The 16,195-nt window shown below is 42.5% G+C and overlaps 1 protein-coding gene across 8 annotated transcripts in view; it reads left to right on the top strand.

Annotated features, from left to right (window-relative positions):
* klhl29 (kelch-like family member 29) overlaps positions 1-16,195 on the top strand; it is a 255,603-nt gene that overhangs the window by 220,930 nt on the left and 18,478 nt on the right. The window lies entirely within an intron of this gene.

Here is a 16,195-nt window from a genome sequence, read left to right as displayed (position 1 = left end):
TGAATTTGAATCTGAACGTGCACGCTTCACAATTTCTCCTGCTGCTTCTGTCAGCAGTCATGTTATCAGTAAACACTAGTGGCCTGATTCCACTGATAGCCATACTCCACCATGTTTGACAGATAATATGGTATGCTTCAGACCATGAGCTGTTTCTTCCCCATTAGAGGTGGCGATACAGCCTTAAAATTATGTCACAGTATTTCAAGTAAATTTGCGATGATGATAGTTCTGACGATAGGAAAAACATTTTATCTGTGATTGCAGCTTGCAGGCAGCATCATTTATTTATTAGTGCAAACAAAATGAATGACATTTTCCTTCTTCTTCTTTTCCACTGAGCAGGTTTGTTGTTTCCACCTGTAGCAGGAACAGTTTTCTTGCATATTTTTGCAAAGCCTTGTGTTTTGTTCAAGGTTATTTAAGTAGCTCCCTTTATTTTCCCCGTGACGCACAGCTGCTGTCAACAGCCTCGTCTCATTGTAGTTGTGTGCACTAGGCAGTGTAAACACACGATGGTGCTACATCGATTATCTAATATGACACATTCATATCATGTAAAAATGCATCATTTATGTACAAGACACTATGATATGGCACACTGCTATTCTCCATACTCTCCTTTCTGTCAAAGTTAATCTGAATTCCTAATCTGATACTTTTGTTAAACCTCTTGAATCAAAGCTGAAAGTCGTGCTTTCAATCACATTATGACTGATTTTAATAAAAAATGCCCTGTGTTGATGCACAGAGGAAAAAGTGCAAACACAAAAACCCTGTCATTGTCACAAAACTAACTGTACACTACACTGAATCAAAGTTTAGAAAACGAATGAAATAAAATCATTAGAAAAACATTTAATGATATTCTAAACCAAATGAGTATAGGCTCCTGAGATCTGACCACCTGCTACATGGCTAATCATCTCCCCCCTTATAATACACGACATATTCACCTCTAAACCAACTCAACATTGTTAGCTGATTTTAATAAAAGAGACTAGCAGGAGCACTACAGGTGTCCCTCAAACCACCAGTGCTTCTGGATGAGAACAACAATAAAAAAGAAAATAGAATTACAGCTAAAGCATGGCATAAAAATCCAGGTCCTAGCACTCAAGGTTGTTTTCAACATGTAATAAAAGGCCATAATTTCACTGAGTTAGAGACAAAAAAATATACCAACACGCATTTGTGCCTTTTTCAGAGTGTAGAGGCATAAAGATACCAGCAATGGCAATCATAATTTCACTCACCACGGGTGCACAATTCAAGTGCATGCATCATTTTCTTTCTAGCCTCCAGGGGCAGTGATGAGTATGCAGCGTTTCTCTTTTTAAGCTAAGAGCATCTCACCGAGAGCACACATACTAAAGCTATAAACACTTTTCTTACTAAGGATGGTGTTGACAGAAGAAGATAAAACCCACAGTACTCTCCTATAGACATATAAATACAACACACTGCAGTCATAAAAATATCAACATACGCCGTAGTAATCTCAGTTTGGCGAAATACCCCTTTGTAAGTCAGTGTTAGTCAGTGAAAGGGACGGACAGGATGAGTCACAATCTTCACCTGTATGGTAAATGGATGGGTTCTTATGTAGCACTTTTCTGCTGGAGCACTTAAAGAGCGTCACGCAGTACGTCTCATTCACACAAGCATTTCTGTTTCCTATCACAGTGCTTTCTATGTAGCACTCCAGTGAAAACACAGCCGTCCCACATTATTATAGCACCTGTATTTTATCAAATACTAAACAGTAGATGAAAAAAGAGGCACAGACTGCACACAAATAATAGCTGTAGGCTCTGGATATAAAAAGTAAAGACCACTCAACGTGCTTTGGTGGGTTTTTTGGGGGGATTATTTTCATTTCACTAGTCCACTTAAATTTACCCTTTTTTAAACTTTCAAATCTCTTAGATTCAGTAATAATAGTAATTAATCAAGGTGACCAAACCTTATGCTTTGGCTGCGGCGACTTTTTCCCCAGCAATTTGGATGTTAATTTTAATACTAGCACCACTACTCGCCACCCTGCACCAGCACAGCGCTGCCCTACTTGGCTGCTATCAACACGGGGGCTTACGTCGGTAATGAAGTGGGGTGTCAGTCTTCCATCTTCCATCGAGTTTTGAAGAGTGCGGAGCAGTAATTGGTGTACGACCTACAGCACCGGCAGCACTCATGTCCCCCGTCCTACGTGACATTCCCATCCAATTAAATCTGCGTCTGCACACACATACAGACACTGAAAAAGTGCACACCCTCTCTATTATCGTCGCTCCCTAACTTCTCTTCCTGGTGGCCTTTCAAGGTGCCTTTTTCCATTTACAGGAGTGTTGTGCGGCATATCTGTAGGTTATCTACATACACAATGCGTATGTGTGTACGCGTATCTTGCCAAGTTGTGCGTCGAGGCATTGAGGAAACAGACTTGTGTTCCAAATGAGTTCATTTTCAGGGATTATGGTTAAATCTGTGTGGCCTGTGGATGGATTGCTCTGTCTCACAAGGATTAGCTGAAGGTGACACTGAGGTGGTAGGTCTGCGTCCATCTGTGTTTGTATGTACTCCCATAGTCTGCTCTGTGTGTGTGTGTGTGTGTGTGTGTGTGTGTGAGTGAGTGCAGTTATGCATGGTGTGTACAAGTATGTCTGTGTTATTAGCCTAAAATGTCCTGTAATCCATCAGAGTTAATGAGTTGTGTGTGTGTGTGTGTGTGTGTGTGTGTGTGTGCTCTCCTACAGTGATGGCAGTGAAGTGTGTGTTGTGTACGTGGTGTCTTTTGAATGACCTTGACTTCAGTCTGTCAAATGAGCACTTCCAGGCCGTCCATACGGGAGCAAGACTCCATCAGATCCCCAGATGTCGTAATACACAATCTGTCAGATGTGTGTACGATGAGTAAATAACAAGCAAAACACTGCTGCCTTTGAAGTAAACGAGGAAGATCTGGGAGTCCATGAATGAGCTAGCGTGCCAGAGGTTAAATCAGTGGTTCTTAACCTGAGGGTCAAGAGCCAGTTAGGTTTAAGGCAGGTCACACGGATGACTAAAGGGATCACATAGGGACACAAATTTCCATTAATTATTTCTCTCTCATGCTTAAATTGTGGTCTTTTTTTTTTTTTATAGCCGTCCTCAAGTAGCTACAACAGAAACTGCAGTTTTAGATACTTCCACATATTCTGGAGGTTGCTGCTTATTACGAACCAAAAATGTCCAGTTGGCTCTAAACAGTAAGCTGTCATTTCTATGCTATATTGTAATAGCTATACTGATTTTCCTCAATGTGGTCACTGGCATTTACCAGAAATAAAAAGGTAATAAAGACTATAACTAACAATGATCCTAATAAAAACTAAAACAGTTTCATACATAAAAAGCTAAACTGAAACAAGCGATCCCACTCTGGAAGCTAATCTAAGCTAAACGGAATTTAAAAAAAAAAAGCAAAAAACCAATAAGAAAATACAAAACTACAATAACACTGGTAGCACTGGTATAATAAGATCATCCAGTCATCAGCCTCCAATTTGGTTGCCTGTGATCTGTAACCTAGCATAATCGCGCTGTTAGTCATAGCCGCTAGCTGCTACCCTAATAATGACTTAATCGGGTAATTGCTAACAGTTAAACAGCTAACATTAACGTGTGTGCTGCCAGGTAATACTTATGATTAGTGTTTAATAATTTGATGATATTTTTGAAATTCCTCATAAAGTGCCGTTCGGTGTTGTGAACATCAACGATTTCAGCTGTTAGCGCTGCAGCGGCGCTGTGTGAAGATGTTTGTCATCTGGAGGAGCCAAAGACAGCACTGTGGCAAACGAGTATCTAATCTGACATTCATTTTTATTAATGAATAGTATCAGTTTTTTTTTGACAACCCTACATTGAGGCTAATTTTTCCTCGCGGTAACTCCCAGCTGCCGCTAACTGTTAAGTGCAGTCAGGCTAAACTACCATTAGCTTCGCAATCAGGGACTCATTCAGAAAATAATGAAGAAAATGGTCCTCAAAATTATGTTTTATAATATAACCAATAAAAGATGTTAGATTAGATTTTGCAGAAATTACACATTACAAAACTTAATGCAGTTCATGTTAGACTGAGTGACAAAAGCATTAGCGTAATTGCAGGATAGTTCTCACACATTATGAACTACATGAATACCAACATGAAATGTAAACCGTACATTATTGCATGCATTGAAACATGAATTAATTTTTAAAAAATATTATTAAATCGATAGGATATTGGCTGTAAACATATTGCCACTGAAATTTTTGGGCATTTAGTTTGTGATGCTTCAGGATTTTCCTCCTACGGGTTTTAGGTGAGTTTATTTGCACTTACAGATGTTTTCTATAATATGTTGATACATTAATTAAGGTTTTACAGGTTTACGCAACACAAAACCACTGTAGCTTGCTGCTAAGAACTTAGGAAGTACACATAGCCTAATCCACAAGTAATGATGGACGTTTTTGATGGTGACGTGTTAAGTATTCATTACTATCCTGCCTTAACAGACGATTATTTGTGTTTTTTGTCTGCTTGAAGCTTTGGGCGGGTCTTTCTATAGAGTTCTTATAACCAGACATTTATATGTGTGAAGGGTGCTGAGCTCTCTAAGGTAGGACTCGGCGGATTTCACCATCAGACATTGATTAGCAACCTGGGGAGAGATCACACAGATACAAACAGCTGTCACATGCAGAGAAAATCAACACGGGAAATAGAGGTGCATACAAACGAGTTCAAATTAGTTGTCACAATGCCACTGTTTTTGTTTTCATGTCTGACAATTTGTGTAGAGTAGTGTTTTTGTGAACTAGAGCTAGCAAAAGATGGGGTTTGTCTGTGTTATTCTTGGCACATTGAAGACTACGTGTTTATTTTAAGAAAACTGAATTATTGTATTAATGTTAGACTTATGCATCTATTTAGTATTTCTCAATGATTACTGTTGACTGCATCTTTATCTAAAAGTCATTTGTCCCTTATTAGCCACATAATGCATCAGTAATGAATTTTATTTTCAGGATTAAGTGTCTTCGTGCTTCAGGAGGCAATTCCAGTGCAGCTGCAGTCGAGTACAAGACCTTAAAATACCCACAGCGAACATGTGGCCAAGACAGCCTCCTTGGGTTAATTGATGCTAAATTTCTACATGTGTCCTGGTGCAAGGAAAATGTAGGCAAAGAGTGCAAGTCAGACAAGAAGATTGTGATTTGGAGAAAGGGATGTTTGAGTGCTGGTGGCCAACAGAAAGCAGGGTGATATTGGAGGTGTGGGCGCAGGCCTTACAGTTTCTGTGATGTGCTCTGACACACAGATGGCAGCTGACACAACACAGATAGACTCTCATTCTGTGCTCTCACACCCACTCTCACTCCTCTTCTCCAAAATGGATGTTTTCTCTCTGTTCACGGTTCCATGCCTCAGTCGTCTGACTTGATAGACAGACACACAGACAGATTAATCTGAAAAATATTACTACCTTTCTCTACTTGATTCCTCTCCTCTTTTTTTAACCCCTTTTCCATTGCATTTCCTCTCTATAGCCATTTAAATTTGGATGAGGCTGTAGCACATATGCAAAGAAGCTGGAAGTCACAGTTGAATGATCTCAAATGAACATCCACAGTCACAAACAGCAGCTTCCTCTGTTAACAACAGCCCACATGCACACCTGGTCTTTACCTGGACTCTTAAGGGTAATTTATGTTGTGCTCTTGAGATTTTCACCACCTGGCTGCTAATAAACAGTCTTGGCAAATGTGAAAAATGTTAATGAGAAAATGATGCCTATATCTCTGTGTAAATTATTCTGAAAGCCCTTCAGGGCTGCTCCAAGCCCTGTATTCTTCGAGCCAAATCACTAGCTCTTGGTTCATAACTTCTGACAGGAAACAGAGGGCTATGAGAGACTGACACTCTCTCACACACCTGTTCTTCTTCTCTTCTTGTGCCCGTTCCAGTGGCAATATACTAATCAAACAGCTACTTCATATGTCGCTGCATGCAAATATATCTCTGTTGATTTATTTGAATGAAAAGCTAAAGTCGGCATGCTTCAAGGCTCGAGTTTTTGCAGGTGAACCTCCCACCTGCTAAACAGGGTATAGGTAAAAGGAGTGCTATATGTGCTACAACTTGTATGGATGTGGGTTGGGTAGCTGAACATATCACACTTTCTTAAGTTTTATCCAGTGAACTACCAGAAAGCAATCTAAAATATCAACTATACCAGTACTTGTTTCTGTCACTGTTATAGAAATTAAAATACAGTCATCGTAAAAAGAAAGTACACGTTACAAAAAAATTATCTACTGTATTTTTCTGACCATAAGGAGCATTAAGCGAAACAAAACAGTCAAATAAGTCAAACTTTACTCAACTCATTCTTCTTGAGTCCTCCATTTCCATACCATTGATTAATTAATGCTAAATTCTCTCGCAGCTGCTCTATTAATGACTAACCTCGTATTGTGGATGGATTATCTCAGTTGTTCTCCTGACTGAAGTTTGGTCCGTTTACAGCATCCTGCCATGCGATTGTATTTGTCTCTAACCATCAGGAACCCTCACATTAGCTTTTATCGAGTGGAAAAAAGTTAGCGTTCATCCTCCAGCTTCACTGTGTTTATGTTATGCTAACATAGCTGTGTAGCTAGCGATCACGTAGCATATACCAGTTAGCCCAACTTCAGTAGCCCTACAAACGTCACTGCTGTTTAGTTTTCTGTCTTTATTTATGTTGGAAGTGATAGCAGAGCTGTACGTTTGAATTTGTTTCAGAAATCTCTCAGTCAGAACATGCTATATCATGTTTAGGTGGAAGCTAGCGAGCTAACTTCCTGCTAACTTCTAACTCTGTTAAATTTAATAAATTCTGTTTTCATGATGGCTGGATGTTAAACTTAATTGTTACACCTGGTAAAGCAGCAACACTGATCATTTTATTAAAGATAAAAGAATTTAGACAGTTTTTAACTTTCAGTGATGTCGCAGTATTTGTTTGACTTTAGGACCTGAAGTTGAAGTTTTGGACCCAGATTACTCCCTGAGGCTCCTGACTACAGTAGCTGTAATCCTCCAACAATCCATCAAGCGGTGCAGCTTCGTAGCTTCCCAAAGTAGTACTAAGACATTTTCTAGATTTTGAGCGCTGTGTACCACATAAAAGGTCAGTAAGCAAAACCAGAATTCATACATAAGGCGCACTGTCGATTTTTGTGAAAATTAAAGGATTTTAACTGCGCCTTATAGTGTGGAAAATACGGTAGACTATGCCCGGCCTTAAAGTTGGGTAAATACAACCTGAGATAAAGAAAAACAGAACAAAACAAAGCTGAAATGCAGAAATGGCTCGAGGTTTGTGGCCATTGTCTTTAATTATTTTGTAATAACACCTGAATGCTCTGCAAACTGCCAAAACTGCTGCTTTTAGAAAAATGCTCACACTTGTTGATTATAAATTAATCAAATGCATGTGATAAATATGATGTAAACATGGCACCTAGCTGCTAGTCACCCTTTTACTTCTTATTGAAGGAGTAAGGGTGTATTACATTTTTCATGCAGTGCTTATGCAGTGGATTTGGTTTAATACTCCCTCCTCTCACCCCAGTCAGTCTCTACATCCCTGAGCCAGGTTCTCCCGGAGGTTTCTTCCTGTTAAAAGGAAGTTTTTCCTTCCCCTGTCGCCAAGTGCTTGATCGTAGCGGTTGGTCTGAATGCTGGGGTTTCTTCTGTATTATTGTAGGATCCTTACTGTACAGTATAACGCATATTTGAAACTAAGTTAGCTATAGAAAAACAATTATTTGATTCCTGTGAAGGTATGAGGGCTCAAGGTGACAAATTTAAACCCCCTGCTATTTAACTTTGAAACTATCAGTAGTATGAAGGTAACATTTTTCATGATAAATATAATATTGGACAAAAAATCAGCTGTTTCTGAGGTTTTCAGATTGTTCTGTGGAATGAGCTAGTTATGGTTGCCACCCTGTGTCTGCATTTTAGCATGCTGCTTATTCAAAACTCTAGGCTGCGGTAAATGCTATATGTTGTGTTATATTGGACAAATGTTTAAAAAAAAAATCATTTTGTTGAAGTGCAGTTCTGAGAGATTATCAGCATGAATAAATGCGTCCCCCAGACAATGCTTGCAGAGACATTTAAGTGAAAACAAACTGCCAAATCCCTTCAAACCCCGAAGAGCGTGACACGCTGATTTGATCACAAACTGACGGTTTTTCTTTTACAAACAAGCTGGATTTACTCACATGACTAACACAGGTTTTTGAAATCCACATTAGAGTGCACATTTGGTGGTGCATGTGTGTGTGTGTGGGGGCAGTGGGAAGAGACTACGATAGACTGTGTTCATGAGAGTAAGATAGCTGGAGTTGTTGCAGGGATTAATGTGAGTTTGTAACTTAAGGGCACGAGTTGCTGCTTGATATAATCTAGAGCATCAGCTCCTCTCTGCAGGCGATAAATGCTTTTTTCCCCCTCTTTTTTCTTTTTTTGCATTTTTAAGGTTACGCTGCTGTGAACCTGTATGGTTTAAGCATACTTAACAGCATGAGTAAATGCAGGATTTGTTATCATGCCTTTCCTGTTTGTGCACTGTATTCCACCACTTGCTGTTTGCATCTCAAGGCTTTTAATAGCAAGTGTGGAGGATACTGTAGCCATTGTTAAGTCCATGTTTGTGTGCGATTCCAGAGTAGTTGTAACTGCAGCACGACGCACTCCTCTGCCTCTTAATGGATCTTTTTGTCAGTGCTGAGGTGTATAGAGCCCAAGTGGTTTTGTTATCCTAACAAGGTTTTTTTTCCTCCCTTTCCTCCCGACTCACTTTTCCTCACTCTATAAACGCTGTAGTTTGTATCTCAGGGGAAATGATGCATGTCAGTATCTCAATGACTGGCAGCCCATCCATTAAGGTTTATCGCATGTGTGTGAAAAATAGAGACAAGTATGGAGAAAAGCATGGTTCATCATCCCCACTACCCTCCAGTTAACTACATTAGTGAATTGGATCCAGTGCCTTGGGCGCCTTCTTGATGATTAGATTGCATGACTTGCGTGTTTTGGAGACAGCTAGTCTATGGACATGTGGTCAGAAATGGAGGCTGTGTGGTCAGCATTAAAAGGCAGGAACCGGTCGACAGCTTCCAAATTAACCAGAGGCGGTACAAACGAGACCAAATGTGTCAGTTGTCAAATGAACTGCAACAGCCAAGCAGCGACCTCAGATGATGAAAAATTAGGCCAACGGGGGAAGTGTTAAAAGGTGCAGTTCCTCAAATAGCCACTGAGCGTTGACTCCAAATGGGAATCAGTCCCCACGGGCTCCCATATCAACCTGCCAATCTTTAAAGCAAAATTAAACGTCTTTGAGGCCTGGTGCTACAAAAAAATCTCTCATTTCTATTACCGATTTTCTCTTTCATGATAAATTAATGAGGGGAAAACTTTTTTTTTATAACCTTCCTCTTTTTCATTCAGCTGCTCCGTTTAGAAGTTGCCACAGTGGATCGCCTTCCTGCATCGCTGAGCTGTCCCAAACCCAACTAAAATCTGAGCATCTTCACCGCCTCCAGCTCCGCCTGGTGTCTTTTTGATAGTGCTACTATCTCCAGCCTACCTGTTTAAAACCTACAAAAGTTTGAAGTTAAGCTTAATTAGGTGCATGGCTGCTCCAAGTGATCAGTGGTCATTGACACAGTCCCCTCGCTGTCAGCTAGGCTTCGCCCTCAGCTAATAAGAGTCACTGAAGTGGAAGCGTGTTTCTGGTGTCTTTTTGAAGCATTTTTAATGCAACTATCTGATAAATATCATAACTTGCTGTGCAGGTATTTGTTCCAACAGTCCATCTAAGATATCAGTCCTCTACTTTTAGTCAGTATAGCATCTCATTTGCATGTTATTTAGCTCTAATAAGCAGGTATCTGGTATCTGTCTATGGATACAACGTTGCACTTCACTCTCTTCCTTTAAAAAGGGAGTTTTTCCTTCTCACTGTCGCCAAGTTCTTATTCACAGGGGCCCGTCTGATTGTTGGGATTTTCTCTCTATTATTGGCGCTACAAGATTTAAAATTAAATACAGTTGTGATCAATTTTGCTCTAAAACGGCCTCTTAAAAAGCTCTACAATGCACAGTCCAGAAGCAGTGTGTCATTATGCTGTGGCTACGTCCATATTTTATATTGCCTCTGATACATTTCATGGCATGAATTCCTGTGTCACATTAGATCACACTTACCGATTGATGTTATTCTTAGATGCTATAGCACATTGATGTTGTTCCATAATCAGAGGAAACAAGATGGCGAGCACACGCACGCAGATAACAGATACAAATACATATTCACAAGGCTTTAGATGTGTAATGCCACTGAGCAAATCCGACGGCAGGCTGCATTTGGTTCATTTTTATGGTCTGTGAGTCAGATGTTTGTTTCCGAGTTATTGTTAAAAAGTGAGGGCCTGAGGGCCAATATCTTCTTATGTACTGCATTTTCTCAGCAGCCTGTAATGACATCAGTCTTAGCTGGTGAAGCCCACGTCCACCACACGTTCCAGCTTTTTGAAGATGACGGAAACGGGTTTAATCTTTCGGCATTCTCTTGAAGTGCCAAATCAGTCTTATAGAAGACATAAATAAATAAATAAAGACTTGATTCTATTTTAAAAAGGATAAAACTAACAAACAGTCTGACAAGTATTGTCTGTGTATAACATCTCTTCATATTGTGCATTCCTTTGTACCATACAGCTCAAACAGTATTAAGAGCACATTGCAGGGCAGCGCTTTTGCTCAGGATAGTTTGATATCATTGATGAACATGTGCACTGTAGTTTCCAGTATTTTTAGTGAACATCGTGAACGGCATCCTGATGCCTTAAATACCATCAAGGGACCTAATATGTATTCATCTGCCACCCTAAAAAAAAATGGTTTTCAGTAAATGTTCTATTTGGCTAAAAAGTGAAGTACCAAGCTGTGTTAGAAAATTACTTTGTTAGATTTACTTTGTCTGTAAGAACGACTAGGATTGGCGCTGGGTGCCACAGATTGTTAGGGAAATTGGAAAATGCTGGAGACGGATGGAATTGTCCAATAGGGAATAAAAATAACTCCAGCCTTTTGGTTTTGTCGCTGGTGAAAAATGCAGTGTAGCCAGTAAACATGCACACTACCCACCAATAACCAGGTTGTATGCCGATAAGTCAATCAGATTATCCCCCCCCATCAATTTTATTAATTACCAGTTAATTAATTAAGGTCGGATCGCCACGTAGAGTCTGCAGACAGGTGGAGAAATGGCACGTCCATCTGCCAATCGTCGTGAGCAAACGCGGCAGCTGCGGCTGCATATTTTGCACGGCATCCGTCTCGATTCACCTGTTGTTATCAAACATAATGGTTCTCATGCAGTCTGGTCATGTGGGAACACAATCACACTTTGCGGGGATGCCTCGCACCTGGGTGACACGAAATTATAACGCTGATTTGTTGACGCATTAGTCGCGGTGCGCGCCGCGAGCATCAGCCTGTCATTTTTATCCGCGTTACGCATTCGAAAGCCTGGCCTCTTTCTTTCATTCACATCCTCGTCCTGCCCTTCCTATCAGTCTTTTGTTCTGTCTCTAACCTGACATAAAGGAACACAATCCCACGTTGTTTGTTTCGTTGTAACCCCGCAGCTGCATTTTCAAGATGATTGTCCCTGCGTGATGAAACAGTCCCTGTCAAGAGCTACAGACGATTACATGGCTTCACGCGGTGATCAGTCTGTGTGTAAACACTTTTTTTTAAAGTTTTTTAAAGAAAGCAATCGATGTAGCGCAGAATGTCGATGATTAAACTCATACGTTGTCTTTAGTGACGATGAAAACAGCTTCTGTCTGACTGAGGGAAGAGGAAACAGAAGGACAGAGATGGTCTTTGTTTTTGTAATCAGCAGAGTGTCTCCCTCCTTGCTTTGGCTCCTCTGCCTTGGAGATATAATCGAACCATATACACCCACTCTCGAGTCTTTTTAGTGTCAGTCCTCATGTCACGGTTCACATTAAATGCTTGACGGTGAATCACACACGTAATGAATTCAATCAGATTTGCAACCTGCGAAACAGCCCCGAGACGGCGGCTTTCTTCTGACCTGCACGTGTTCCCTTTTATTACAACTCCTGACCCTTTCTGATTGGATGATAGCTGTGCTGTGTTTACATTAATGGAATTTGAAGGCCATTTCCCTAATCTGCTTCTTATTGAAAGATACTGGGTCTCACGTGATGAGCACATCGTCAGAATGGCAGTTTTTATTCAGCATTATAGCTATTTCTGTTTTGTGTCTAAAGCTTTGAATTTGGAGAAATGCAGCCAGTATTTCTAATCGTCTGAATATTTGAAGAGCAAGAATTGGAATCAGATAAAGTGCTGCAGGAAAAATTATCTCTTCTTTCAAAATATGTAAAAATATAATTGCATAAATGTTTTATTCCAAGCCCTAGCAATGTTTTTCCCTTTACAATAATACCCAGGGCTATTATCTGGCTCTTTAGCAGCCACTGTGTTCACTAGCTGGTCGCCAACTGCGTCTGCTATACGAATGAACCAAAACTGCGACACCGCGGGCCACGAGACATTTATTATGTGCAGAAATATGGAAACCGGCTGTTTGCAGCAGTGCCGTGTGACTTTTGTCTGTCCCGTAATCAGCATCACTCAGCAGCATCTGACCCTTAAATTTGTGAACCTCCCCCGATGTGGTCCGAGGGGTAATTACATCTGCCGGGGAATGACCACGTGCCAGTCCTTCTATCTCAGCGGGGTTCGGTTACTCAACCTGATTCGGGCAAGTGTGTGAGCGTGAGTGTTTGAAAAGTGCTAATTGGCACTCTTGAGTGTTTCAAGTCCACCTTTCCTAGAGCAGCTTCTGTGTCACCACTTTGTCAGACTGACACTCGATTTTAAACCCACCCCATCCTCTCGGCAGCTGTTGCCAAGGTCATTATCAGACCTCGAGAATATTCCCAAAGGCTAATTCACCCATATCCTCTGGCACTTTATCTAACAGCCTTCTCACAGGAAGGTGGTTGCAATGAGTGCTTCCAGGTGTCATTTAAATTCAGCCTGACTTCAAATGCTGCACAGACCGCGGTGGCGAAGCATCCGTACGCTAAAACAAACACCTGTATGTTGTATGAATGGGAGAAGACACCTGTGCCGTGATGAAGGTCGTTGACCCCAGTGAGAAAACTGGAGTTAAAAATGACTTTTAAGTGTGGCACTTTTAATATTCACTCAAGCGCTTCAAGTGTAAGATTTTGTTGTCTTGGGAATTCTGCCCCCGGTTTTCAGACAAAGGTGTTTTTCTTTACAACAAAGCCGCAACCTTGATTACGGAGGCTCGCTTTAGTCTGAATGGATGCGTGTTTTAATCACAAATCCTGGATCCGTTTGCGCCTCTTTAATGAGGCCCGCTCCAGCTGGAAGGCTGTCGGCGCGGCTGCTTTGATCAGTGGCCCATGGACACGGGATTACGCTGCTAACACACCGCGCTAATGGAGCCGCAAGTCAAAAACACACACCCGCGTGGCGCATGCACGCACACACATGCCCAAACAGGAATGCAAATGTGGGGAAATATACATATAAAACGCACACGCTCAACCTCTGACAAGGGCACAATCCAATAAGCCAGCGTCTTGTTCTCATGCAGCCCTTTGTGTCAGGCCCTTTCATCTGGCTGTGTCTGTTTGGGTCGGCTGAGTTTTAGGCTCCGCGTTGACGTCTCTGCCAAAGAGGGCTCAGCGAGTAAGGTCCAAAGCTCAGTGCTGACACACAGCCCAACTCTAGAGACTAATGGCTTGTAGCTCCCAACATATGTTGTTTTGTGTAATTGCTTTAATTGCTGTCATTGTACGTAATGGTTGGTCTTTTTCATCTTCCCTGGTGGTGTAGGCATTCTGCTAATTAAATCTGTCAGCCCTGCAGCCAAATTGAGCATTTCACTGTGAATTCAGAGCAGTGGGAACTTTTAAAATCAGAGCGTTTCTGTAAACTATTGGTGTGCGTGTGTGGGTGTAAATGAGTGACTGACTGCTGGGTGTTACAGGGGTTTTCATAAGTAATTCTCCTCATCCTGGAGCTGTTTAATAGAAGCGGGGTCGCGAACTTTGCTCATCAGTCAAGTCTAAACCTTGACCTGCGCGTAGTTCTGCTTCTTTTATCTGTTTTATTAACTAGAAAAAAAGGTGAAATGACTATATGGGTAATTTCATAAGCCTAAGAAAATGTCTTTGTCCTTCCTTCCCTCCCCATCTCCAGCTGCCTCCCTCTTCCCGCTCCTCCACAACCACCCACACATGCAGGGCCTTGGAGTGGGGGTATGTCACCAGGGTGCAGAGGAGGCTACCCCCCCCCCCCGTCCCCTTCTGGCTGCCTCTGCCTCAATTTTATCCCACAACTTAGACATTCACATTATTCACACTCTCATTACACATACATATAGGATCTTGGGGGTGGGCACAATCACGGAGTCCAAATTACCATCAGGGTGTATACCTCACCCCTGACGTCGTTGCCCACCTCTCAATTTTAAATACACTTAGTCATTGAGGGCTAGCAGGAGGGACTATGCGCTTACCTGCTGCTCCTTGGCAGGTAGCTCCAAGCCCTCCTGGGTTTTAATTGCACCTTAGAACACATATGCATCAACACTACAATGAGCGGGTGGAGGGAGGTTTGGAGTCTTCTCCCACCCCCATTCTCTGCGGCCTGCTGGAGCGGGAGGGCTAGTAGGAGGAGTTGGCCGTCCGACTGCGGTCTGGGGTGTGGGGCCTCCCTGCTGCTGCGGAGTCGGGGTGGTCTGCCTCTCCCCACCGCAGGGAAAAGGGTAACACCACCTGGGTCTGGGTGCAATTCCCCCCTCCAGGGGCAAGGGTACCTAGACCCGGTTTGTAGAGTACGCTTGGGGAGTGTGATTGTGTGTACAGCGTCTCTTTATGTCTGTCTCCACGTTGGTTGAGTGTGGAGTGAGTGCATATGAGAGCATGAGGGTGGGAATGGATGTTTGTGTCTGTGTGTGCCTGTATGTCTGTGTCTATATGTCAGGTTGGGTATCAGACGCCACCTCTCTGGGGACATCTCAGGCCCTCCAAGGTTTGGAGGCCTATCTCCACCCACCACCACTTCCCCTGCCGGTGGCGGACTCCCTCAGGTGTCGGTGTGTTGGTGGTTCTTTGTGTCTGGGGGTGGGCGTCCAGGTACACACTGGCTCACTCCTTGGCGGCCGCTTGTCGGGGCCTGGAGCCTGGGGCTCGCTCGGGCCCCCTTTGGAGGTGGGGTGCCCCCGGCCTCTCGGCCTGGGGCTCGGTCACTCAGGCGCAGCTGGGGGCCGGCGGAGCTCACGGGCGCGTCACTGCAACTCCCCCTGACTTCTGCTCCGCGGCTGCTGGGCGAGCCCTCATCTGGGACTCTCCTCGGCTCTTACTGGAACAGTGGCGCGGCTGCCCCTCTGTTGGTCTTCCATGGTCTCTTGTGTTCTGGGGGCCTCTGGATGTCTGGAGTTTTGATCTCCTCCATACCCGCTTCACACCCTGGAGGACGGGGCTGTGGCCCCCCCACACTCCCTAGCAGATCATTACATGGAGAAACCTTTGGAATGCAAGCATGCTGATCCACACAGGTATGCACACATGGGTATTCACAGACGCGGACTAAAGCTTTCTTGGTTGCTGCCTCAAAGCACACTGTGCGCTGTCTATCTTGCGTGCTGCACAATATCGTTTATTATTTAGTAAATACTGATATCTATGACTAGCTAGTTTATTGTGATGGTGCTTTGTTTTCTCTATTATTATGTTGCTCTTTGTTGTTTGCTGTCTCCTCTGTTTGTTTTTTTTGTTGTTTGTTTTTTTTTTTTTCTCCATACAGGTGACCCAGGAGTTTGTTTTTTTTTTCTCTCTCTTCCCCCCCCTTCTCACCGTCTCTTCTCCCCTTTGGTTTTCTTTCTTTCTCTCCCCCTCTTTCTCTCATTCATTCCCCCTGTCCTATTTATTAAAAAAAAAAAAAAAAAATGACAAAGGATGAACTGAAGCTCTGCCATCACGTAATGTCGCATACTGCTGTTTCTGATGTCATTTAGAAAAAAAA

The sequence above is a fragment of the Mchenga conophoros genome, linkage group LG15 (genome assembly GCF_057382185.1).
Source record: "Mchenga conophoros isolate Kocher_MC1m ecotype Shallow Benthic linkage group LG15, M_conophoros_male_GT1.1, whole genome shotgun sequence".
Classification (NCBI taxonomy): Eukaryota; Metazoa; Chordata; class Actinopteri; order Cichliformes; family Cichlidae; genus Mchenga; species Mchenga conophoros.
This window is presented reverse-complemented; position numbering and strand designations above follow the sequence as displayed.